This window comes from Bombus fervidus, chromosome 8 (genome assembly GCF_041682495.2).
Source record: "Bombus fervidus isolate BK054 chromosome 8, iyBomFerv1, whole genome shotgun sequence".
Lineage (NCBI taxonomy): Eukaryota > Metazoa > Arthropoda > Insecta > Hymenoptera > Apidae > Bombus > Bombus fervidus.
Window position 1 is genome coordinate 14014147 of NC_091524.1, and position 27871 is coordinate 14042017.

Consider the following 27871-nt stretch of genomic DNA (forward strand, 5'->3'; position numbering starts at 1 on the left):
AGCAAAGGTGTGATATTTACGAACAGTTGCCTTCGACCGGAGATGAAAATGACAGGATGCGATCAAATTTCGAATCAGTTGGCCCTATCTTTGTCTCGTAGACTTCTTCACTGTCGATCTCGAAGGGTTAAGCATGTACCTTGGGACATCCCTCTTGTCCCTCTGTACTTACCCCGCCTTCGGAGGGTTAGCTTCCGTTTCCGGATTGGCACGTGAATCGTGAGGACCTTGAAGAGGGTATACGTTGTCGTGGTACCACTTAGGCACGTGGTGTCGCATGAAAGACCGTCAGAGATTCAATATGGCTCCATTATAGATCCACTCCTCCGACACTACTCCTTCAGGAACACCAAGGGAGGCCTCTTACCCTTCGACTTGTTTCGAGTTTTACAAAAATCCCGTACCATCGAGCAACGATCTTTGCATTTAATACTTAATCTTTGCGGTTGAAATTAGTTTACTTTTATAATAAGACGATAAGAAGGACGCGTAGTAGAACCTCGAGAACGTATCCTGATTAATAGGGGAATAAAAAACGCATTTTCTTTTGTTTTGTAATTTTATATTCCTCGTTATTTTATATTTCAATACGATAGAAACAATTGCAAGGAATAAGACGCGACATTACACACATTACGTATTTTGTATTATATTTGAGAAACTTTTATCGTACTTTGGTCTTTCTGATAAATAATAACCGATACTTGTATTCGATATTTCGAAGACGCACGCTTTGAAACGCAAATTCTCCTAAGGCTTTGTTAATATTTGATATCCTTACGTTCTCTGCTAATCACCCTCGATCCTCGTTTAAAGTCTTAATTCCTCGACGACACGTGTTCGCCAAAGGGACAGATATTTTTCTTGCACACGTGTCGCAGAAACTGGCATTTCGAACATTACCTGAAAAAATAATAGCAGAGCTAATTATGTAGATCCTGTCGTTGTACCGTGTGTCGTGGGAGCACAACAATACGGTTAAACCAAGAGTCGGCTGCCTTATCAAAATACTCGAACAGAGAAACGTACCAAGAGCACGTACATACCACGTGTTGTCCAATCGTGAGTTCTAGCCTGGCTAAACTTTGATATTGTGTTTCGAAAGATCACGTACCGATAATATTATTATTTTATTACTATTATTATTGTCGTTGTCGTCGTTCACGAGCACACAACTCTTCGATACACAATTCGGTTACGAGTTTTCTCGTACTCTTTCGTTACGACAGCCGAATAAAAGGAATTATTAGAAAACACATGGGAAGGCGGACGAAAATCGATGTTATCGTGTTTACAAAATCGGTTGGACGTTGACGTAGAAAGAAAAGAGGGAATCGAAGGGACGCTTTAATTTGTCGTCGATTCGTAAGTAATAAGACGGGAAGAAGGAGTGGAAAAAAATGAAATGTATCCGGACGATACGATTAAGTTCGAACCCCCGGTGGACGTGAACCGACACCTGGCCCAATGGTGAACACCGAACAGTGAACACAAGACGCTGCGGGACACGAGCAGGAGGCTGGCCACGTAATGAGCATCTCTGTCGTCGTAAAATTTCTTCTTTCAACGCGGTGAAATTATACGATCGATTAAAAGTTTCGAAAAGTCTCGCCAGGCAATTAAGAATCACCGGCAAGGTGCAGCTGATATCCCGGCAGGTCTTCACACCATCATTCCTGGTAGTACGCATTAAATTCAACTGTTTTTCGTGGTTTTATTCTACTAGTTTATCACGAGTAACGCGTAATTTCGTTCGGTGAATATTTAACGCGGCAGCTAGTTATCATCCGCCGTTAACGTTACGCTTGCTATCGATAGAAGAAAAAAGAATCCGCGAATAATCACGCTCTCGTTAATTAAAGGATCTGCTTATTAGGAGTTGCGAAACGCCGACGTTAGGTGCCTCGGAAAATATTCCAGATATATTTCGTTGTCGTCGATTTATTAAATTATCTTGTTATATGTAATATAAATGACGATTATATATAATATAATAGAATAGAAATGACAATGTAAAATTTCTCGCACCACCTTTATTTCCGTACAATTTATCACGACTATTCTATGATAAACGCGAGCCTTGTAAATAAAAAATAATATCGGTTAAATGGTCCGAGATATTCTCGTTTATTCGTATACGCTCGCTGTATGTCCTACGCGTATTTATGCGCGCGTATATCGCTTGTATTTTCTATACGATTCTAGCGAATAGTAAATTATTTATAATTGAGCCGTTGAAAATATCGAAGGATTTCGTAGTGCATTCTAATGGGATTAACGTGCCATATTTATAGAGTCCGATAGCGAATAGTGTCGGTAATTCGCTCGGTCATTAATCGTGCGGTCAGGATCCGGCATAATTGCGTTTTCAGTGGAATTGCGCTCGTGCAACTTAATTGCGCCACGGTGGAACTGCACGCGGGAATCCACCGGATGCTGTTCCGTCTCCGAGAAAAATGTGGTGACCGCGGGAGCCACGCGGAGGATCGAGATCCGCTAGTCATGCGTTCTAATTAAGATCTCACGGATCAGGCACACGCGATCGCGCACCAGTCCCGCTCTACCCTACGATTCATCCCTCTTAATAATAATTTCGCGTTCGAAGCGTCGCTATTTACAATTCGAACACCCACCGTTGTTTATATCTTTCGTTTCATCGCGTTCGATTCCAAGTACTGCACGGAAAGCTGCGCGAAAGACGGAAGTTCTTCTTCGAAAGCGTACGGCTGCAAACTTAGGCAGAGACTTTATACTTTTCGTTTCGCGCTTTGTAGTTTCCACGCTATCCTTATTTTTTTATCTTTTACTCTATGCGCGTTAGCGTTGATCTATAGATGCAACTAGGAAAACGTAACGTAAGCAGAGATTTATTTCGAGTACTGTGCTCGTTCTGTGCGTTTTTGCAATTTTTAATTCTTTATAAATTCATAAATTGTCCATAAATAACAGATATCCTTTTCAAACGGAACGTTTTCGCCGAGTAGAGCGTCTTTCGTTAACATCGAGGACCTCTCGTCTTACATTCGTCTCGATTCTTCCCGTTTCTGAATCTCGAGCTTCTTATCGGCACTGCGATATGGCCAATTTTGCGGTCGACGTTTCTTTTAAAAAGCATATACTTTGGATCTAAGCGTATGTTACGATCTTGTTCGAACGAACGGAACAAACGCGACATACGCTTCGTCGATGGCTATCGAAGTGCAACGTTAAAAACGTAGAATATTTTCCTACGGCTAACGAATAATAGGAAACGCGTTAACCTCTCAAGCTAACCAGTGAGAAAAGCACAATTCTGTTTCTCGGCTATATAACGCTATGTCCTATTGTAATTCTAACGTTGTATCTTGATAATAAAATGCAAAACGGAAGATACGAAGCGATAGAAAACAGCTATTCTTCCAAATGCGAAGAAACGTAATTGTCTACTGGCATAAAAAACAATCGGTTGGCTCTGACAGCGTGTGGATTATTATTTCAACCGATACGTATCAATTGAACCGAATTAAGGAAATCGTCTTTAAGGAACGAAGCTGTAAAACTTTCGATTTCGCCAATCGTGATATTTCAAAAGTATAATACGCCCGAACGTGAGAATACTTAGAGGTCACTAATCGATATCGCTGACGAAGGCCGTCAATTTGCCAGACTTCGCAAACTTACGGCTAGTCGGTACGGAGCAACGGAGAAGAGAAAATGCTGACAGAAAGAGAAACTGCGGGATAAAGAAAGAAAAAAGGCTGGGGGGGGGGGAGAGAGAGTGGAGCGGAGTAGCAAGACGAAAAGGCCATTTCTGCGAGAGCCAATTACGATCCGACTTGGCGTGTAAAGGGCAATCCTATTTGCATAACGCGTCGCGCGAGTTACCGCCACGTGAGCACGATATCTCCATTACACGCGTCCTCTGCTTCATCCTTTTTTCCACGCTCTTCCTCTTTTACTTTCTTCCTCGGCTGCCGTAGATCAAGTCCCGCTGCGCTTTTCGACTCACTGATTATTTATCGAAACCGGTGAGTCCGCAGCGGTCTACATAGTAATATTCGGCTGAACGGAAAAGTTCGACGAGGACGTTTCACAGGTACCTGGCTGCTTCTGCACTCGAACGACTTAATCGACTACGTGTTTCTATTAATTAATGCCGGATCTCGGTAGATTTCTTCTTCGAGCGGAAGAAAAACGTAGCGCGAGATAACGAGATATTTTATAGGAAAGTCGTCCTCTTGATTTTGAAAATAAGCGCCAAAGAGTGACGTTGTTTCGTGTGTCAAAATCAAGCAAAACAGATACATTAGATTTTGATGTTATTTCGAAGTTTTTTAAGAAACGATGTTTCTAACGTTTCTGTTGAAAATTTCTGTTCCGTGAAACAGAGGCCAACTATGTTGTAACGATATTTGCTGTCAGAATTATTCTCATTTCCATTAAATTCGAACGATTATCGTCCAAGTACGATTCATGCTGCCTGTTTCAGCTTGCAACAGAAATCTGTATTTTTGGCACGGTTAATACGATACGTGGCGCTAAAATTGTAACGCGACGATTGAAATCAGAAAGATACAGTTATTATTATATTGTGAAAAAAAAAAAAATAGAAAAATAACAGAAGATAATAATACACATGGTTAATAAAATACACGGAATTTCCTATTTTTATTTCTCGTTCAAAATTAACGTTTCGAAGAGTTCGCTAAATATTGATCGAGGTATTTATTCTACTTCTTCGTAATTTTTTCACATTTTTTAAATGTTGTCTAACAAAGTTTTGTTTACGGATAGCGACAAACACAGCTCTTACTTACTGTGATCGTCTTCTTTTTCCGATTCTCAAGCCCGTTCTTCGCGACGGGAGGTCATCAAGGACCCCATTTCTTATGACGTCATTTATTCTCGATCCTCGGCCCATACGAGTCCACGCAGGCCAGCGACGTTCGCGTGTAGATCCCTGCTAATTGCAAACAGATTTATTGGCCCAGGGATTCTCTTGGAATTTAATACGATTCTTCGTTGCTCCACGCCGAACGATCGCCAATCGTTTCGACGAATCGTTTGCTTTCTTAGCGAATTGCCTTTCCGCCTTCTTCTCGCAACCGTTTTATTACTATTTACATCATTAAAAAGTTTAAACAACACGAGAAAACAATCCGCGAGTTTCGTACACTCTGAATTATCAAGTACGCGTCGTGTAATCGTTTTGCGCGAGTATTCTGTACCGTCTTCGACTAGACTGCGAATTTTTATGCAATTTCATATTTTTGTCAACACGACCAAGGAACCTACGATGATTTGTCTCGCCCATTAAATACCGTAACAAGTACTTCAATTTGAATATTTTTCATGCTTTTCCATGTTACACGCGTTTTACATATTTTTGCAAATTTTAACATTTTCATAAATGCGAAAAAGTCCGCGGTTTAATAACAGCAAAATATATTTCATGGAAATGTCGATGATACGATACAGAAAAATATAATTTAAAATAATAATTACAAGAATGATATGTACAAAAAAAAAAAAAAAAGAAAGGAAGATTTTCAAGAACATTTGTGAATAATTCCTGGTGTTTTTTCTTGGCGAACGATGAAACTTTCCGTGTGTTTCTTTTAATATTTCGACGATAATAAACAATAGTTCAGAAGCTTTTCTCTAGCGTTACGTATACAGCGTATAGCGCAACGTAATGTAATACGTTTTTATCGGTCCGCGTACATTTACCGATATAACGTTACGTAATAATACCGTTTGCCATACAGTTCGATATAAAAATGTAAAACTGTAACAACGTTTACAATCGCGATAATTAATAATCAACGGAAAGAGAAACATTTTTTTAACACGTAAAAAGAGAAATTGCACGCAAAATACCGTTATTTTAACACTAAAATTACCACACCAGTCAAATTGATTGGTTTTACAATTTTATTTTAAAGTTCATACTTCGCGTTATATTTTTTCCTCAATGATGTAACGACTTTTGCAACGATAACTAAAAGAATAATATAATGAATTTTATTTTTGTTTGAAAATAATTTTGTATCAAGGCTATTTATACCAATATCAATGAAAATGACTTTGACACTTGTCAAAGCGTAAAAGGATCTTGCGATCTGTTTATCGAACCCCAATTAACCAGTTTTTTCCTTTTGTACAACTTTGCACAGGTTTTCACAATTTTTACCGCGTATCGTTCGATACGACGATATCAGTTATCGATCGCTAAATCGCTAGATGTTAACGCTAAAAATACCACACGAATCAAAACGACTGGTTCGACAATTTTATGAATATGTCGACCCTCGTTTAGGGATCATGATCCTAGATTGATTAATAATACCAAAAATATAGTAAAAATGTAACATGGAATTGCTTCTGTAAGAAAGTAATAAATCAATAAATATAAAAATATTCTATCATTAATAGAGTAGATAAGATTTAGTTAGATAGATACAAGGGAGGAGGCAATAAGGCGATAACGCCATAAGAAGGAAAAAATGTAAAAAACGTGATTGGGCAAAAAAAGATGTAAAACGGAAAACTCGTTCAAAGCCGAAAGGCACGGGCTAAGTAAAAATAATATAAAAATAAAAAATAATAATATTCTATTATTACGTATTTTTTAGAGATCAGTCATTTCCACTGGTTTTGGTGAAAATTGCTTCGCGTTAACTATCTTTAACTAGCTTTAGCGTAAAATTCTAATATAAATATCGAAGCTTACGCGAATTTGCTTAAACGAACTTACGCTACTCGAGAACAAAATGCTTGTTTATTCTTCCGGTAAAAATATTCTCGAAGATCGTGTCAAGACTTTGTCGGAAATCGCGCAACTGGCATTACAGATTTTTATCGTAATTAAAGATTTGCAGGTACGTACTTGTGTACTCACGTCCGGTTAGAGGCTGTTAAAGTTAGTTTATCGGTGGAAAGAGTGAGGGAAGAGAGCACGCGAGGCGAAGAATATCAGTGGGGATATTAAATGGAGCTAGAAGAGCGTGGTAGACTAACGCGAGAGAAGGAAAGATCGCGGGAAGAACAGAGACAAAAGGAAAAGAAGAGAAAGAAAGGCGAGCATTAACGTCTTTGATGTGCCGCAAAGTCGAAGATGGGTCTTCTCATACCCCGAAGGCTCATGGCTTGTCACTCAAGTTCTACGCGGATGAACCATCGAACTGTACACCTTCCAAGATTTCGTTCGCTCCAACTTTTACTCATCGCCTACCTGCTATTCTAATTCGTAAGCGTATCCATTTATAAATCGATTCCCGTTTAATGGTATTAAGATGACATTCTGTGACAGCTATGATTATAGGATGACTGTGATATTCCATTCGACAAAATTAAGTCGACAAACTTTGATACAAGTTCAAGATCGAGAGCATCGAACGTACCTGTTGTCGCGTACGTGAGATTTTGACAGAAGTTTCCGTCGCTAAACGCGTATGACGAGTCGTTCTTTGATTTATAATCGAATTATAATCGAATGGATAATCGAATCGTCATAGAATCATAGGCTACGGGTGAAATCGATTTTGTTAACTTGAGATTTAGCGAAAGGAGCGATCGAAAGGCTGGTTGGATTACGATGCACGTTGATCCCGTAGATAGGACCCTGTAATATAGTAGAAGTAAATTCGTAGTGGTTGAAACGTTTGTAAAAGCAGGAAACGAGGGTTAGGCTTTTAGAGGGAGCAGGTAACACGATGATAATTGGGTCGTAATAAATTAATTCGCTGACAAAGCCTGCGGGGCCAAAACAACGAACGGTGCAGCAACAGGGACACGAGGTTTCAATAGAGTCTGCTGGCATAAAACTTTGGTTTACGTTGCCTCGAAGAGAAACCGCGGCCAAATGAGTTAGCTCGTAAACGACGGAGCAACGAGGACGGAGCGAAAGAGCGTCGGAAGGCGAAGGAGGAATGGGGAAGAGCAAGAGGAGGAAAGATATAGTGAAAAGCAAAGAACCTCGTAGCCTCCATCTTCTTGAAGAGACTCGTTGGTTCAGGCGAAGGCTGAAAGCTGAAAAGACGTCGGGCGCGGCACGGGTCTCCTTCATCAGGGATATAAGGTTACTTGTGGGAAAGATGCCTACGTTTTATTATGGCTTGTTTTGAGCTCTACCAACTCTTTGGTACTATAATTACGCGGTTATTGATAAGTCGATCAGGTTACCGTCGTGCGAACCTCTCTTCTAACGCGCACAATGTTCCCTCTAAGCGTTCCTTGCTTCATCGCCGGAACAATGAGAGCCAGGACGTCGTCCTACAGCCGGATGATCGTCGCTGGATACCTCTCCTCGCTCTTTTTTTCTTTTTCTTGCTTTTCGACTCAACTGCACTTCGTAGGAATTTCATCCTTAAAGAACTTCCTTCTCGGAGCGTTAAAAGAGATACCACCTGTTTCTCCTTTTCTTCTTTTCCTTTTCCTTTCTTTCTTTTTTCACTTACATCCATTTAAACTAATTCCAGAAGAGACGCACGTCCAAGTCCGTGATCTTTCTTTTGTTTCGCGCGAGTCGAGAACGTCACTTTATAGATACCCGATTGCCCGTGTAGAAAGAAAAAGAAACGAAACGTTACGATGTTTTTGCAAACTCTAAAAATCACTCGTGTTATTCGATCGATATTTAAGGTCCTCGAGATTCTGTGCCGGCACTCGACAACAAATACCGCCACTAGACATTAACTATAATCGGACGACGATAGCGTAGTGATTAGCGCCTTTGGTTACAACGTGTTCAGGACTTCTCGGGTTCGAATCCCGGTGCTCCGTAATCCAATATTTTTCTTCCACGACACAATAATTAGAAAGTAAATACAATAGACAACATCACAGCCAACTACTGCAACAACAACAACTATCACGGACATAGTCCGCCACAATTTTAATATATGCAACAATATACGTCGAGCCTGTACCACGATGTAGAGAATCCTGAAACATCGACCATATAACACTGGGACACCGTCTCAACCGTTCCTTGGTAAATATTGTCTGGCACGTTTCGTACTAATTTTTCTCTAATTCTCGCGTGAATTCTTATCGATAAATGGACCAGTGTTGCCAACAAATTGAAACGAAAATGCAACGTATCTTACAAAGGATCGGGCTGCCTTTAGCGTGAGAAGGAACTCGTCGTACGGATAGAAACGAGTTATCGTGTTCGTCCATCTACATACGTAAGCTACTCAAAGTGACTACTCATCTTCCTCTTTGAATATTCTATCGTGAATACTTGATCATACAATGATCATAATAGCTTTTTTTTCTAGTTAGTTCGTCTGTAATAGATCGGAACGATATAAGAAACGTAGTTAATAACGCGCGTACATAAATATGTCAATAACAAATACTGTTCCACGATTTATTAATATTTATACGAGTGTTAAATACCAATTTAAATTCTAATTGATCGATTGTTAGATTTTCTAGACTTTTGTGCCGTGCATGTATCGAATTTGAAATTGTTGACCGTTCGTAACAAATTATTGTTCAAATGTCATCGTTATATTCGTAGTTGTGCAATTTATAGTCGCGTAATTCCGTTAACCGCAAAAGCTAAAAAGATTTTACAACGTCGGTTGCTTCTAATGGAATTGCAGCAACAGCTCAGAATCTGCGATCTTAGAAATGTTGCTCAAAAATGATGGATGTTCGTGTCACGAAGATGACACAGAGATATGCATTTCGATTACTATTTCAATCTGATCAGAAGTATGCAATAACTATGCAGTTAGATGGCTTCACAGCTAAACATTCCGAAGATGCCTCACGGAACAGGCAGCTGCTCTACTATCGAATTAAAAAATTAAAGAACTATTACTTGAACATTTTTTTACTTCGATCATCCTATCGTATCTATATATGTATCTGTATATTCTTTATTTCTTTAAATTACAAGCCTCCGATTCTACAGCGTTTTACATCGACTTTTTAACGTTCGATATTTTGAACGTTATAAAATAATACCGTCGAATCTCGTGACAATGAGATCGAAATAGAAGAATTCCGGATATGGCATTAAAGATTCGCGAGAAGAAAAAAGGTTATTTTCGTTTATAATAAACGATCGTTGAAAAAATATTTGATAAAAACATCCAATTTATTCGTTAAATATAGATCGAGTAGTCGCTACTCTTTCGATATTTAGAAAACGTGGAAATGCCTGGGTAGAGCAAGGAGTAATATCGCTTACAAATTAGAACGAAGGTTAACGATAAATAAAATTTTGGACACTCGAAGCGAAAGTCCTTTGTTTGATCAGAGCAGGTAGCAGGTCTTCAGGTAGATCGCTGTGTGCACCCTTGTTCGTCATAAATCAATGTCTGTTTGTAAAATTAATTCAATAGGATCAATGTTTTGGCAGTTGGTTTCGCTTACAAATTGCCTAGATAACGTAACAAATCAAAACTTATCGTCCACCAAAATGAAAACGATGCGATCATCTTTCGTGTATCGATTATCGAGTTACCAACGTACGCTTTAGTTTTCCATATTCTTCGAATCAAATGACCGCTAATGAGAAAAAAAGATAAGTATTCAAATTTAAGAATAAGCGTAATTAGGCTCAATCGATAAAATAATTATTCGAGAAAATCATGCGAAGCAGTACAAATTCGTTATTCGCGCGTCGACGCGCTAATTGGAAGACTATTTGAAAATTTCTTGAAACATAAAAATTATCGTAGAAAATATATTTTACGATAATTACAAGATTCCATCGATAAAGCGCAAAAGAAAAAATGATCTTAGTTGACCGATCGATTAGCAGATATTTTTCTTATCGTAAATCTCGCTCGAGAGATGTTAATTACATTTCATTTGCTCGAAAAGACACTAAATACACATTAACTCGATAGAATACGATTATATGAAATTAAATAACAGCGATCGATAACCATAGGGATTTAAGAGAAAGCAACGACCTGGAAAGGTATAGAATAGACGGAGAACCGTCGAAATAAAAGGACGAGAGTCGTAGAAGTGAATTGTCAAGATGAAGATGAAGAAACGAGGCTCCTCTGGCCTGTTTCCGGCAGTAGGCTCGATACGAAACGGTTTCCAAACGAAATGATCATCAGTCACCTGGCAGCCGATTTTGCTCCCGATAAATTCATAAACTCGTGCAACGTACATGTCGACAAGAAGACTAGAACTCGACGATGCCACCCGCTGTCCACCATCTACGAACACGATCTATGGTATCTAGATACAAAAGTAGCGAGCTGTCTCTGTCGGAGAAAGTACACCAGCCCCTGTCACATTTTCACCTCTCTTCCGATTTATTTATACATCTTAAAACACTTTTCTTAATTTCGTGGCAAAATTAATTGGCGAACTTGTACTAACGGCTGTCTTAATATTCGGCTGAAACGTCCTATTTGAATATTTCGATTGCGTTTAGCATTTTTATTACCTTCCAGTGATGAAAGATTTAGTTCTTAATAATTGTAACAGATAAAGCGGCTCGTCTTACGGATTAGAAGGTCGACAAAGAAAGAAAAATCGACAACCTTTGTTTTCCAATCTTGTAATCTGTATATCGATCAACGATTTACGAATATTCTACTTATTTTCAAAGGAAGAAATATTTCACAGGTGGTAAAGTATTTTGTCGCGGATTAACGCGCTCGTTGAAGCTATAAGTAAAAAGTAATACTCTTCAGCGAGTACCGAGTAGTTTGCATGCCAGTGAATGTTTTAAAAAATTCCACGCGTTACTCGATTATAATTAATATAAATATTGCAATCAAAATTATATTACTTCCGAGATGAATAAAGATTGTTTTGGATGACTCTAATATTATTATTTACGCGTCATTGTAGAGTTTAAAATCTGACGCTTAAAAACATGCAAGTCGAGGTACGATGAGAATAAGTTGGAGTTGCCGGTATCCGCAATTAAAAGTCAAAGTGTTAAGAGTTACGCAACTAATAATCGCGCGTTTCCATTAAATAATTAACTGAAATCAAATAATTTTTACAGTTTATTTGCTGGATAATTTCTCAAAATATCTGAACGAAAAGCATTATTCGATCAAACGTTCAAACAGAAATACAAAAAATGTTTCACTCGACGCGGCAAAGAATTTTGTATAAAAAGATATTCGCATAATATTGACATCAAGTTTAGCACGCACGTGCATCACCTGTACGCCAAAGAAGCTTTTGTAACGCGCATTTCTTAAGGTGCATTCGATCCCGACCATACAAAGCGTTAACACGCGAACCACGTCTAAAAAGAGCGAGTAGCGAACGAACGATCGGCACCTTTGACACCTAGCCTCATAGATGTTCATCGAAGCAAAGCGCTGCTTTCAGAATATCGTTCCATTTTCATCTTTCGGTCCTCCGTATGCCGCGATCTTCCTCAACTTTGCAACATCTACCAAATCGATGCAACGTTCGACACGAGTCGATCGTTTTTCTACGATCCAACTAAACGTGTACTTATTACGCCGCGATGAGAAGAAACGCAACTGTGAACTTTCAGACAATCTAAATCCCTCGTCCCTTTCTACGATTCTCATTGTATTAGGTTGTCCGAAAAGTGTCTTTCTTTCGCAAACGTGTTTCTTACAACGATGTACCTTCGTACAAACGTGAAACCAAGTCCGTGAAATGTAACAAAATGTAGCAAAGTTCGACGAAATAATATAAAACAAAACAAGTGGCGCGTCTGTTATTTCCTGATAAAACGAAAGAAACTTTTCGGACAACCTAGTACGTTCTATTCGCATTGAAAGTGTTTACACGACTACTGTGAAGAATTAAGCGAGCGATTATGTCTCGTGAAACGAGTGGAAAGAGAGCAAACGGCCGATATGTTTGACGATCGTGAGAGTGGATTTTACGGGTTTGTAAGAACCAACGCCGCACCCGTGGTAACATAGCGGTGGGTATCTTGTCAACATACTTTTCGTTCCAATTGTACGAGAAGAAACGATCACATGGCCAACGAAGCGGGGGTGTCGCGTCTCATAATATGCGCCAGAGGGCGTCCGAGGTGTCCAAAGGGGGTTGGAAAAGATGAAAGAGACCGCCCGAAAGATCCCACGACAGCATTCGCTCTGGCACACAATGGTTACTCGTAATTTCAGATCCTTCGTTGGTTCGCCGGAAACTGTCGGCCACCTGCTGCTCTGCTTGTGACTTTATTCGCTTCTTCGTTATTATTCCCTCGCTCTGTTACTTCCTGCAAACTTCGTACCATTTGCAAATTGTCGAAGCGTCGCTATTAGGATGCTACAAGTAAGAAGAAAATATAGAGTACAATTTCTTCGCGCGAAGCTTCCTTCTCGAGACAATTTGTCGAGTTTGAAGACTCGTCGATCCATAGACGATTGTTCTATGAATTGATAATACGAGTGAAAAATGTGTTACAACGTTCATAATCATTTTTTAGTTTCTCTCCTAGTTGCTTCTACTTCCCTTTTCTTCGACGCTGGCTGGAACCAAACGCGTAGCAAACATAACAAAATCGATAGAAATTATTTTACAGATGTTCGAACGCGCAAGTTGCGTTCTTGAGATTCTAGGAACTTCCGATACACCTACATATTTATTCAATTCGTATCGAGAGACGTCACCACTACAACCGAATACGATACACCGCGACAAGAGACCATGAGTTTATGGGATCCAGAGACACAATAGCCCGAATGACTTGTCATAACTGTACTTATCTACATATACAGTTAAGCTATGACTTACTCACGGCACCGAGTAAAATACACCAATTCGTCCACGACTCTGGACACGTTCTACAATGCGTGTCTATGTAGCAACGGAGCATATTCTTTTGTTGTTTAAGTCGACGACTGTTGGATTTGAAAAAATCACGAGTTCTATACGAACTACGCGTCGTTGTACCAACAGTTGATTCTTCTATAATTTCAACAAGCAAGACTACTTTTCATTGTATTCGTAAAATGTATCTATAGGTAGAAGATATGTCAGTTACGCGTATATCGTTTATGTGTACCATAAATTTATTATACTACACTCATATAGGTACCTGGCTATAATTTCATTATTCTGTTTTCTGCTTCGACTTTTTAGCTTTTAACTATTTATAGCACACTGTAGGTAAGTACGTAAGTAAGTAAGCGTATACCTGCCAATCTTTCTGTTGCCGTACAGACTTCCATTTAGCTAGCGTTTTAGCGATTCTAGGTCACTTTTATGCATATAATCTACGCTTCCTATATCTTCTTTTTCTTCTTTCCGATATTTCCTGTTCGCATCCGGTGTGCTCAACAAAAATTACGTACACCAACGTGTACATTATCGTATTATTATCAGATCCAAAGTGGCTTTGAGTGGCTCTAGTCAAAGAAATTTTGTAAATCTCGCTGCCAAAGCACTCGATCCAGGTTGCTTGTTAATCGTAATTTTATCAATTTCATCCGCTCGTTGTCTCGTAGACGAATTGGTTAATCGAATTGGCAAACAAGAGGCTCGTAGGTAAGAAATTATTCGAGAAAGGGGAATCGTTGTCGCATAGTTGTTACAACGTTGCATGGTAATTTGCTTCCTCGAGAAATTAGCAAAAGGAATTGTTTCGATCTAAATGACTCGTTATAAAGTAGACGTAAGGCGAAACATGTATCGCATACCAACGAGACGATGCATTAAGCTCGAGCATTGTGCATCTCGAACAGGTTTCGTCTGACAGTTTTATTGGAGCGTGAGCGAGTATCACGCGTGTAATGGAGGCATTGTAACGGCCCGTGAAGGAATAATGCTGCTCAAAGTCTACGTGACGCAACGTCCTCTTTCAGAATTCTTCTCGTTTCGTTTGGTTTCGTTTCGTTTCGTTATACTCGGCTCGTTTTTACTCGGTCCGGTCATCACGGTGATCGGCAACCTCCACGTGCGAGCGGCCACAAAGAATGATGCGGGTGTCTGTCCCGTCTGATAATTCCATTAGCCTGATGTCGCTGACGCTGGTAGAGCAGATTGATTCGATATCGGGACGGTATCTTCTCGAGCCGAAGGAGAGAAGAGTCACGCGCTCGCGCTAGGAAGATCCGCCATAAAGAAATACGTCTCGACCCTTTGACACGGTGATCCAAAGCGTTAGAACGTTTATTCTTCGGCGTTTAAAAACATATCGTTGTATCTGAAAGGACGAGAACATATGGAATTTTAACGAATGGAGATTCAAAGCCTCGACTACCGCGGAAAAGGCGTTCAAATTTTCTCGTACGTGCGCCATATATATGTCCCTAAAATTAACGATAGAAACTTTCGAGCTCGGATTTTGTGTTACGTCGACAAACATAAACGCTCTTTCGTCGATCGATGCGCTCTTAGCACGATAGTTTGCTTTATTTAATTTACGATTTATTCTCTCTCTCTCTCTCTTAGAGATCGATCGAGGTTGTACGTCGAGAGAATGAAAACGAGAGAGGCGAGAGACGAAAAGAATGAATTTTCGTCGGTTCGAACGAGCTCGTTAAGAAACGAAAGAATGCGAAGAATCGTGAAGGGGTACGATTTTCCAGGCCGCGTTGTCGTTTAAAACACCCGTCACCGCAGAAAACAACAAATTTCTCCTCTTTGTCACGTCGGCGGAACGAGTTGAAGTTTTTGTCCGTGAAGAATGTCCGTGTCCACGACTTGCCGTGAAAGGATAATCCGTCAGCGGGTCTCCTCATCCAGCGAAGAAGCTAAACGCGAGCATATAGGAGGCAATGCTCTCCCTTTTCCTCTAGCACGTTCTTTTACGCCGCCTCCATTTTAATCCTCCGTGTGATTGCATGCCCGATACCAGCTGAAACGCTCACGTGGAAGGAAGGACGAGCGACGTGTATGAGAGCCTGACAGACCGTAAACCCTTTACCAGCTGCGGGGGGTTCTTCGTCTCCTTCTTCTTTCCCTTCTCTCTTTTATCCTGCCTTTTACCTCCTCCTCCTCCTCCTCCTCCTCTTCATCTTGCTACACTATCTCTTGCCTCCTTTCTATTTCAACTTCTCTTCTCCTACTCTATTCTCGACGTCTTTACTCTCGATGCTTTCTTTTCTCTATCTTCTTCTTCGTTTCTGTTTACATTTCGTTGATGTCTCTTTTACCTTTTTATCGCGAATTTCTTCGTAGCAGAAACGCGAATCTTCGACGAACGATTCGAGTCGCTATAATAATTTCATACGGCGTCGAGAACGACGCGGAATGAAACGTTAACGTCGCGAGCAATTTTCATTCGATCTCGCCGAGACTTTTCGGGCTACATTTTTGGCAGCTAAATTTTCATCCGCTCCTGCCGGCAATAACGTAAAACGATAGAGTAAAATACCTGAAACACTCGATAACCGATAGGACGATTTCGTATATTTTAAAAATATTTTTCACCGGTTAAACTCGATCGAATTTCCCGATCGAATCGTCAAACACCGATTATTACGAACATTTCTATATCGGATTCGTCGCAATTTTAAGAAGATAAGCGAGCAGCGTGTTCGCACTTTTAACGCATTAATGGATTATATAGCGATTGCGATCGGTTGCGGTTAAATGGTTAACACAAGACGATAACACGCGGAAGAAACGTTGAAAAACAAGCGTAAAATGTTAGCGGTTAACGCTGACTGACGGCACGGCGAAAATCGATCTGGTTTCTAAACGTGAGAAAAAGAGAGCGCGGGAGTGAGAGTGCGTGTGTCAAAGAGGTAAAAGGCGATCATTAGCTGGTTGTGACGAGACTTACTAATAGGCATCGAAGAAGAGATGTCGAGACTCCCTTGGACCTGGTTCGATGATACGACTCGGTCCCTAGGCGGCTCCTTTGAGGGCCTCGATGCCTCTTCGTTCGCTTCACAGAGCCGAAAGCCGGCATTACCACGGCGGATACACCTAACGTCTCAACGACTTGGTACTTGCACCGTCTTTCGAATATTTATAATTCATCCTTCCAAGTCTGCGTTTTTTTTTTTTTCCAGGCATCTTTCTTCGCAACGAACGAACGTTCCGTGTTATCGACAAAAACAAACTAAAACCTCGCTATTCGAAAATAGATATCTCACCGCGCTCCACTTTCACGCAAGTCACAGGAACCTGGTAGCCGCGCTTCCTTTTCGTTCGCGTTACGCGTTCGGTTAAGTCGTCTGCTTCCTCGAGTTTTTCTTGTCAGGTTTCTACTTTTTGGGTAGCGAGGCATTAGCACAATATATGTATACGTTGACGCGATCTATTGGTATAACAGCCACAAGCATCGCATCCGCAATTTTGTAATTTAATTAAACGTATACACCTTCTCTGGTTTCGTTACAGACGTATCCAACAACCGTGCAGCGTAGCCAATATTTTATCAGCGAAAAGCGAAACGCGTCGAACAACGATTAATTTTCTTCGATCTTTCTCGATACATGTGCACCGTGTACACGTTTGAATTCCAAAGCGCGCCTCGGCCGACGACGCTCTCGCTTTTAGCCGACTTTTCTAGTTTCGAAAATTCTTAGGTTTTAAGGTATCGGTTTCAGGAACGAGGTCCCCTTTGTTTCTTCAAAACATTATCTTTTCAGGATCTACGTGAGAAAGACGGATACCTCGGAGATCCATCAAGAATCAAGCATATCGATGACAAAAACTAAACACACGCGCCGAGGAATCTCCGAAGCGGACCCATCGTTTTGACAGATCTCTCCTCTTAGGATCATTACGCGATAGGCTACTCATCCTCGCTTGTTCGGTCATCTGTCACGGGCAAACGAAACGAGAAAAGAATCGCGGATTTTGGAAAGTAACGGGCGGACCTGTTTACTGCGAGCTTCGTAAAGATTATATTTTCGTTTTCTACTATTCTACCAACTACCTTATTGTCCGTTAGAATCTTAGTCTTTCTCGATATAGCGAACGAACGACTAGGCCGAGTTAAGAATTCGAACGGATAGAAAACATCGTACCGACGCAGAAGATATTTATGTAAATCAACGAATTACCATTGTGATCTCTTCTTTTACCAAAGGGCAAATTAATAATTAAATAAATGTAAATGTTATTGAATCAAAGTAGCGCGTTAACGATCGCGTAAACTTTGCTCGTTATACGAGTGTACATCGTTAAAGTACGAATGTGTACGTATTCTTTTTATTTCAATTGCTATGTTTCATCGTATAACCAACGACCGGATCGGTGGTATATTTCGAAATATCCAATTTGCTACAATGTCGCTGTGTATCCATTCCCGTCTACCCTATGTTGACAGAGTTGTGACACGATATTTTGACAATCTCTGAATAGATTCTTAATTACTAAAAGCCAGAAATAAATAAATATATAAATTAGTTTGCGTGTAAGTTTTGCTCGCAACGGTGGGAGAAACAGCTGATTTACGTTATATTTTACTTGACTTTCTAATTTACGATATACCAAGTAGATACGGAATAAGCATAACATTAATAAATATTATCGCTGTACGCGGACGCTAGGTAGTAAATCGAATTTGATCGTAAAGTTTAACGTCGGTATTACGTAAACGGTAAATATGTTTATTAATACGCATACAATAATACATTCACGCAAAGCACGTAGATGAGCAAATAAGTAATTTCTACCGATGAAGGAACTGAAATATTTCCAATTGATTTCACCGCGTACGTACTTTTATTTCTTTTCCATTCGATGCTCGAAACAATTGAATTATAAAATAATCGTTACTTGACAAATCCTATAGAGAAACGTTGCGTTGCTCGAATATAATTCGTTAAATTTCTACTTTCTAAAACTTGTTGTTTCCATTTGTTTCGACGAAACGAACGCTATTCGGTTGCAACGTTATTTTCAATCTTCCCTACGTATCCACAGCGTTCATCTTTTAAAGATATTCCTTCGCTGTCGAGCCGTGAATGGCGGGAAAACGTTCCATCGGGCAAAGCTATTAAGTGGCAGACATTGCTGCAGCCGCTTTTCAAATCTCCGGAAACTCTTTCACGATTCAAGCAGTGTTTCCGAAAATATAGGGAAAAATATTTATGGAATTTAGTCGCTACAATGAAACGTCTACAATCATTAGAACCGATTAGATTTTCAAGCTGATATTGTCCTATGGACATATTTGCATTATCGGATTTCCTTCTCAGCTCGTTCACCCTCGTTCGTTCGTCTCTCTTTCTCACGCGCCAGTCTCTCTGCGACTCTTTTCGATTCTCCTCTTCTGCCAACCTCTTAGCTCGCGTGACTGCCCATTCGGAGAAGGGTTGTCGGCCGGCTGGCCAAATATTTGTCGTAATTACCTCGAAAAAGGGGTTTTTCATCCTCGCTCTTGGAATAATCGCAACGTTCGTCGGTGCACAAGCGGATTTTCCTCTTTTCGCCATGAGACGCTATTATAACAAGCTTCTTTCTTCGTCGAACCGGAAGCTACCGTTGCTTAGCTACCGATTTTTAACGTACAAAAATACGCGCTTCCATATTCGACCACTTGGAATAATAACGTTATGGCTACATTGTACGCTTTGAGAATCTCTTTGCCCCGCACGAACCGTGATTTTTCACCGACCTTGATCCACGAGCAGTCGAAGGCCGACGTCTGGCCCAACCTTTCTCGTTCTTTCTTCTTTTTTTTGCAGTTTGTACGAAATTTAGATTTTTACAGGATTAAAATTCCTATCGCGTTAAAATTATTTATATATTCAGCGCGAAATGTTTATCGCCCGATATCATTTCGTATTATTATATCGCGATTGTTTGCTCGTTATTTATTCAGAAAATGTAACAACTCGCGATATCTTTATCGTGGAAGCGGCAAAGAAATCCGCCACTTATCTACGTGTCGTATCTTCTGTAATCCATATGACGTATTTTTCGAATAAAATTAGCAGAGTGTGAGGCGTTGCTGTCCGATCGCATAATTCCTACCGCCGTGCAATCATGGTGATAGGGAAGCAGCAATTATCTAGACGCATCTGGTGGCAGTGTCATTAAAAACACCGTGTGGCTTACGCAACTCCCCTCCCCGGTTCGTACTTCTTACCGATCGTCCCGATCGGTTGACATTTTTGCACACCTGTTGCGAAATTCTATTCCATCGAATCGTTATATTTTGGCGTGTAATAATATTTTATACGTAACTCGATATTACGTCTACCCTTGAAAAATAATTTCCTTGGTACGTGCTAATCCGCTTCGCAATAAAGAACAAGCTAACCGCTAAATATCGTGTTGATTTATTTAGAGAATTAAGATCGCAGTCAAAATCAACTTGAAATTTTCTATCCAAAGTCGTAACATCTTCTGTATTTTCTACGCTCCGAACCATCCTCGATCGGTTGAAAATTTTACGATCATCGACGGTATTTAGGTATAGTACGTGATATAAATCATATTATTTGTCATTTTTCATGTATAATAATTCTGCTTAATAATAAAACCGGTTTTGGAAGGAGATGCGCGCGTATCGGAAACGTCTTAAGAAAATAAGAAAATAGTATTTTGGTTGTTATCTACGATTCGACAGAAATATACGCTATTAAAACGCTTTATGCGTTTTTATAACGTTTATTTCATATTTTTACCCGTGTATACGTCTCCCGAGTCGTTATTTCTAAATACCGCCAACTCTTTCGTTTCACAATATTTTCTAACAGCAACTGCAAAGTGTAATTTAATAAGTATTTTTCTTCATAAATAATCCTCATGAGAAACGCGTACGTACGTACGTACGAATAAAAAAAAACACACAGTTTTATATACGCGGTTTACATAGTAAGTACATACGAGTAAGTGCACAGCTGACAACTGCACGAGGTCGTGTATAGCTTTTCAAGTAATGAATCTATCTGTTGCCGTGATGTACATCGCGTAATGCTAATGCCAGCGGCATGTCAACTTTGAAAGTTAATACGTATGTCGGGAATAGCTCGTGCGAAAGACACAACTGGTTACTGTTTTGAAAACCTTTGCGTGTCAGCTGCAAGAAATAACGCGTACAAAACATGCGTATAGATCTGTAAATGTAAAATTTAATCGTAATGTTGGCCGGGCTTCGCAAAGCCATCGTAAACGTTGCTTAGACATCCTTTTTCCTCGACACGGTGCAATTTTCCTGCGAGATGTTTGCGCGTGTTTCGTCGAAAAGCAACGTCTTTCCCACCGAATCTCTGCGAAACGACGCGAAGGTGTAACGTTTATTCGGCCTAGTCCGGTCACAAAGAAACGCAAAGATCGAATATTCTGAAGGATTTACCATACGTATCTACTACGTTTATCGTCAGCGAAGAAAAAAGCAAATTACACACGGTCGGATTTGAATAATCGTCAGTTGGAATGGAAAGGATCACAGAGCAGCGAAGGTTCGTAGACGTGAACGAGGTATAGCAATATGTACGTACGTACAGTGGATCGCGAAAGTATTGCAACGCTTGTCGCGCGATTCTTTCATCGACGTACCTGTTACGCGCGTTGTACGAAACTTTTCGAAATTGAATTAACACGATCGTCGTCGGATGAGCAAATTCGAAGCCAAGTATAGATATTAAAAGTTGCACGATTATTTAATTACGAGCATACCTACGTTTAGGGAAAAATTAGTACACAGAACGATTATCTTACGATAATATCTTCTACGTAGAATCTCGGATCCGTTGGAAATTTTGCCGATATAATCGATAAAATCAATGGATAGATTCGGAATTACTTTCGCGAGCTGTATACGTGTACTTAGCGTACGTAAGTGCAGACGTAAGTAACCGAAATAGAATCAGCGATCGAGATTTGGGAGCGTGGCAGTGGATGGAAGAAAAGGACAGTGTCGAAGCAAGTGGGAACTCGCTGGTCGAGCAAAATCAACGCGATCGAAGGATGATCGAGGAGGACAGCTCTAACGGACGGTGGCATCTCAGTCATCGGCTGCAATCCCACGGCGACGCACGGTCCGAAGCAAGGGTTGGCAGTTAAGATGGATCACCGCGCGGCACGGCGTGTGTCGTCAAAGCGGCTATCCCGAGTCCCGAGTCCCGAGCTAAGTTCGCCGGGTAACGAATAACTCTATACATCCCGGTTATTGTAATTTTATTCGGTCCGAAACGTGCCTCGCCTTGCCTCGCCTCGCCTCCCATCGTACTCTTCGTGTCTATTCCTCTTTGACGTACAGCTCTCCTTGGCTCGCGCTATGTTCTCCGAGTTCCTCCATTTACCGCTAACTGTCGTCTTTTATGAGTCGCCGATGCATGATGATCACTTTATTTAAGAACGTTCACAACCTACGTGGTGCAGCGATCTTCCTTTTCTTCTTGCCCCGGATGGTTTTGTTTATTTGTAACAATGTCTCTGCGCTAACATGTCAACCGCTTTCCTTTTACCTTTATTTCGCTCTACTATCCTACGACGTAACGCGTAACCTTTTCTTCTATATACCTACGTACGTATATGTACGATCTTACCAATACATATCGAGGACATTCTTTCAAAGTGTTTCGCTTTAGACGGTACACGTGGGTACTGTATAATACTTGCGTTATACGTCTTATCGGCGAACGATGATCTCGCGTACGATTAACTTTGCGAAATTTATCTTTCCGCTCCTCGATTAGGGTGTGATATTTAGCATTTCAAAACACCCGAGAAAACCAAAGTTTCGCTTCTTTCTTCGTACCGCTTTTGTTATTCCCCTTCGTTCGGTTAGAAGTATTTTGACGTTATTTCGTAACAAGCCTGTATAGTATATCTTTATTTGAAAAAAAAAAAAAAAATAGAGTCCCGTTTTTCCCAACTTGTTCTCTCACGGACAGATGTCGGAAATTAAAGGGCGATCTGCAACGACGCGACGATTGGAAAGGCGAAACGCTGCCGGTACGAAACGCGTAATGCAAATCGCCGTAAAAAATATTTCTAATCGCCTAGTCATCGAGAGGCACTTCGGTTTGGGAGAGAAGGTTCCAGAGTCACGACACGGATACGTTTCAACCGATCGATTCTCCGATCATTGATACCCAATCATCCGTTCATGATCGCCTTATTGTCGAAAAACAGTTAACAGTGATTTTCTCACAGTCGTTACCGCAATCTCGAAAACTCGTTCGACCGTGAACGTTTAATGGTTCAGCTTTGTAAATTCTTCGCGAGACACTTAAGAAAGCATTCCGGTGAAGCGCCAATGAAAAATCATTCGTAAAGAAAAAGGTCGTGGAAAAATATCTGTTAATTTTTCAGATTAAAATTGTTGCTATAGGAACGTGTCTCTTTCAACGACGTATCGTAGCGATTTATTCCGAATCGACGATCATCGTATAAATATAAATATCGTATCGTACAAATATCACGCGAACTTTCGTTTCGCGTTTATCGAGAACGGTTTGAATTAGCGACGTACAGACGTAAAATTAGTATTATAAATAGCCTTAGAAAATAATCTGGATTATCGTTGACGCCAAGTGACGGTACGAGAGATAAATATTTCTTAAAGAATAGATTGACATGTATATTAAGTAATAGATATCAATGACTCTGTAATCGAGCATTATGTGACAGCGAACTAGAAAAATACCGTGTGACATCTTCACTGGACCAATTAAATGCCGCGCTCATTATTAGTAGCTAAATTGAATTAAATCAAGCTAATAAACGTCGCCGAACATCGCTCCTTTGATCCTACGATGTTCGTTTTCCTCACGCCAATTTATACCGTTTAAAGTAGACTCCTGTTTTTCTACCTTTCATCAAAGAGAAAAACCTTTCTTCGAAAGGGAAAATTTTCTAGTTTCTCACAGTATGAAATCCGTGCAGTCCTATGGAAATACCAACAAACGATAAATCTAAATCTCGGACCTTAAACGTAGAGCCTAGCATTTACCTAGCAGATTAGCCTACAGATAAATGGCTAATCTGCTTACGTGGTTACGATTTTTCTTCGCTTTTTATCGCCACTCGATTCTCTTGCCAATCGCTCGATGCTATATACGCGCAACTCTCTCGCTAATTTGCTCGATACGCTATTCCTATTCTACTCTCATTTGTCATTTCCTATCATATACCGTACCACAGTGTCTCCTTTCTCTCCTCCTCTTCCCTGCATATCTATATATATACATATAACGAATACTCGTACAAATGTTACGGTAAATACAACGATACGCCAATACCTTTCGTAGCCACTGTATTTGGATATATCGAGTAACGCAGAAGATATTTACCTTCTATTTCCGATGATCGTCGTACGAATTATTCCAACTGTCACTGTGTATTTCATTGTAGATGCGCTACAGATAAATACTCCGCAATAAATAAACCGCAAATATATATGCAATGCCGTAAATCTCGGGATAATTCAGATGATCGATTCCGAAGTCTGAAAATCGAGTTTATCGTGAAAATACTTGAACGAAATACCAAGGAGTAAACCAAGTAGTAAAGCAAGGAGTAAAGCAAGTTCCGTGCAATGTCTACCTGACATCGTCCTAAGCTACCGATCTTTTTCTCCGTCGGTCTTCAATATTTTAAATAATTCCCTCATCTTGTCTATCTCTGACGTTTCTCTCTATCCCTCCATTTGGGAAATGAGTGTCTCTCAAAATGGTTGTCCGTGAAACAAAGAAAAGAAAGTCGTGCTGTCCGTAAACTGAGAGAGTGCCCATCATACGCCAACTCTAGGGAGTTTACATATATATATGTCATTACATACACTAGCATATTACTCATTAGTTACCCAATTACTTGACACGACGGATCAAAAAGCATTAGATTCAACTAGAATCAAACATACTACAAACTCTTATAATCCAAGTACCACGCTAAAATAATTTACTTATAATCGTCGATGAGAATCAATCGCAAAAAGTCTACCAAATAAAAAAAGAAAAAAAAAATACACCAAAATACGTCGATTACTCGGTCGATTAACGTTTGAGACGTTCGTTTTCGAAGCTACGCTTGTCATCGTTAGAGCGGTTGATCAGGCTATTTGGGACGGAAAAGCCAACGAATGCCCGTCGAGGCGCATCTATTGAGAATTCGAGCGTAGAGCGATTCGCATGATTCCGTTGGCTGTTCGGTTCGAAGAAAACGCGGACGGAAATAGACATTTCGGCATGGGCTATTGGAGCGGCCGCGGAATCGATTAGGCAGGGAATAAAGGTAGGAATAAAGCGACGATTAGGCAGTACCCTGGTAAAGGTTAGGGAGTCGGTTTTCGAGAGCATTCGGAATCGTTAGTGCAAGCCACGTCCCGCGGAGTTTGATCAGCAGGAATCCACCGCTATGCAACAAGTGGCCCCCGAGGCCAAGGGTTCCTTTCACTTCCAGCAAATCGTTCGTCTCGAAATTCTCTCCTCGATATTTCTCCCCGCGTCCGCGCTACCTTCCATCCAATACCCCCAAACTACCCGGTATTATCCGAAGAATCGAGAAACTCTGTTCTCTTCGACCTGTTTTTGTTCCACGCTTTTGCAACGTGCTGCAATTTTTCACAGTCCGGCTATTTAAGACTGTCGGCGATCGAAAACGATTCAAATCGATCAGGCTAATCATAGAAGAGATAACTCGTCCTTAAAAATGGCTCGGATTTAAACGTTTGAAAAAGTACGGAATAGACATTACGCTGGTCAATTTGTACGGCGATAAACGAATTCTCGTGGAGACGCAGTCGGATTTATATCTCCATTGGTACAGAAACCTAAGCAGGAATTTGTTCGATTCGCTCCAAGTTTCCTACCGTACCTCGCATATTTTACATATATTTGAATATTATAAACATTATGCACGTTTCAATTTCTCACTCTCCTTCTAACTTCTACTACTATGTGCCACAACGACACGTATAAGTTTAACGACGTTATACCGACATATTTCTGGATTCGATCGTGTTTTTAATAGTACGTCGCGCCTTGTCCCGGCGTTTCCAACGTTTCCGATCACTTTTTAAGGCCAGACCTGCGCCTGTGCTACGAGACGCGATCGAAATCAGCAGAGTCACAAATACGTCGTCCAATGGCATAATCATCGTGTACTATTTTATTAAATCGACTTGAAAATCATCGTTGACGATATTGAAATCATAGACGTAGCTTATTGAAACTTATTTTATGACAATGTACGTGACATCTCGTCAACGCCAGAGTTACTAGAAAGATAGTAATTCTTACGAAAAGCTACTGACGAGGTGTTGCAAATTATTAGGTGTTACAAAAAATGATTAATTCCTTTATCGCGCAAAAATCTATTATCTTTTGTCGAGTAACTGTATAACACTTATGGACATGTTTTGTTAGGATCACTGTAACAAGGCGGTGTAATAATTACATAGTAAAACAAACTGAGGAAACCATAAAGAAACATTTGGTAGTTTAGGTATTAACGCTGTTTGTCTGTCTGTCTGTCTTAGCGGTTTGTCGGTACCTGCATTGGGTTGGTATCCTAATATTCGATCCTAAAACGATGCTCGTGTTTTCGATACTACACGAATTATTCAATGAATGAAAAACATAGTCGAAACTGTGCGATATGAAACAAATTACACTAACTAGTGTTCTAGATAGTTTATCGAAACTGTCAAAAATCTTCGTTCTTTATCTTATTTTAATGTCAATCGAATTCTACGATTTAACGATTCCGTTGCCTGGGATTAATTTGATCGCGCAAAGATCAACGAGAATCGGTAGCAGATCGTAATGTAATAGCGACCGTGGTCGTGTTAGTTGTTCGATCAATTTAGACGAAGGAGTTCGGGAATTATTAGTGACACAAGAAACGACTTTCTTGGCCCGAACCGACCCGACCTCGCGACAGGAAAGTCAAATGGTACGAGATCTGACCTCGTTGATCCACCGCCGTAATGTGAACCAACCTCCATTCATGATTCTCAAGCTGTTCCCAAACATCCTTCGTTTCGTTTCTATTAATCCTCTACGAATCGAATTTAATAAGATTTCAGAGTTAATCTCGTGTCGTTAATATTTCTTGCTTCGTATTCGAGAATAAGCTCTTTAACGACCACAGACATTATCGAATATTCGATTAACTAGGCAATAGCAAAAATCAATATTATAAAATTACAATATTATAATATTATACAAAAATATTATAAAATATTTTGCAACGGTCTTTTGTCGTTCGACGACATTTACGGTAAGAAGAATCGCATCGATTATGTAAAATTCGTTCAAGTAAAAGTCGCTGTATCCACGCAAACACACGCGCAAAGTATCGTTTCTTCGGAGTTTGAACTCGACGCGTCAATACCATCAGCTAGCCAGTTAACTGCGTTTACAAATTGTAACGAAATCTTTACCATCGTTTGATTCTGTTTCCGCATTTTACGAGAGATTTCTACAAGTAAATTCCGCAGTTAACTGCTTATTGACCATTGACCATCGAAGTATTACTCGTGTTTTCAAGCACGCGTCTTCTTTTATTGACCACGAGCGTGCCTATTTATATAACAAGTTCGATGATATAACAAACTCTCGAACGTTTCTTCGGGAAAGGAGGAAACAAGGTTCGAAAAGCTCTTCGATTTTAAAATCAACGACTTTTACAAATTTGCAATCTCTTCCGAGAGAGATTGATCGTTCGAAGGACGGAGGAAATTATTTCAATTAAATATATACCGAGATATAGAACGAAAAATATGACGTACATGACGACGTAGGAAAATAAAATTCTATTTAGGAAAACAACATTTTATATGCTAATAAATGTAGAATATAAGAACGCAAACAAATGATATTATTCGCAAGAGTCTTTCGTTAAACAATTCTAATACACTTGTGTATATGTAATTTCAAATATCACAGAGTAGTCTTTATTATTCAAATTACCATTGCATATACATCTTTTTAACGTCTCTTCGATTTTTTAAATAGAAATATTTTATGCAAATTTGACAACATACCTCGCTTGAATGTAAATTTCATGATCATTAAACACGGTATTACTGTCTTTACATATG

At 40.0% G+C, this 27871-nt stretch overlaps 1 long non-coding RNA gene across 1 annotated transcript; it reads right to left on the reverse strand.

Annotated features, from left to right (window-relative positions):
* Positions 1-673: 673 nt before the first annotated feature.
* Positions 674-27283, reverse strand: LOC139990130 (uncharacterized). The gene is made up of 3 exons (XR_011800491.1): positions 27212-27283; positions 4797-4939; positions 674-903 (listed from the first exon to the last, which is right to left on the reverse strand). It is a non-coding gene; the product is annotated as an uncharacterized lncRNA (long non-coding RNA).
* Between the last annotated feature and the right edge of the window lie 588 nt (positions 27284-27871).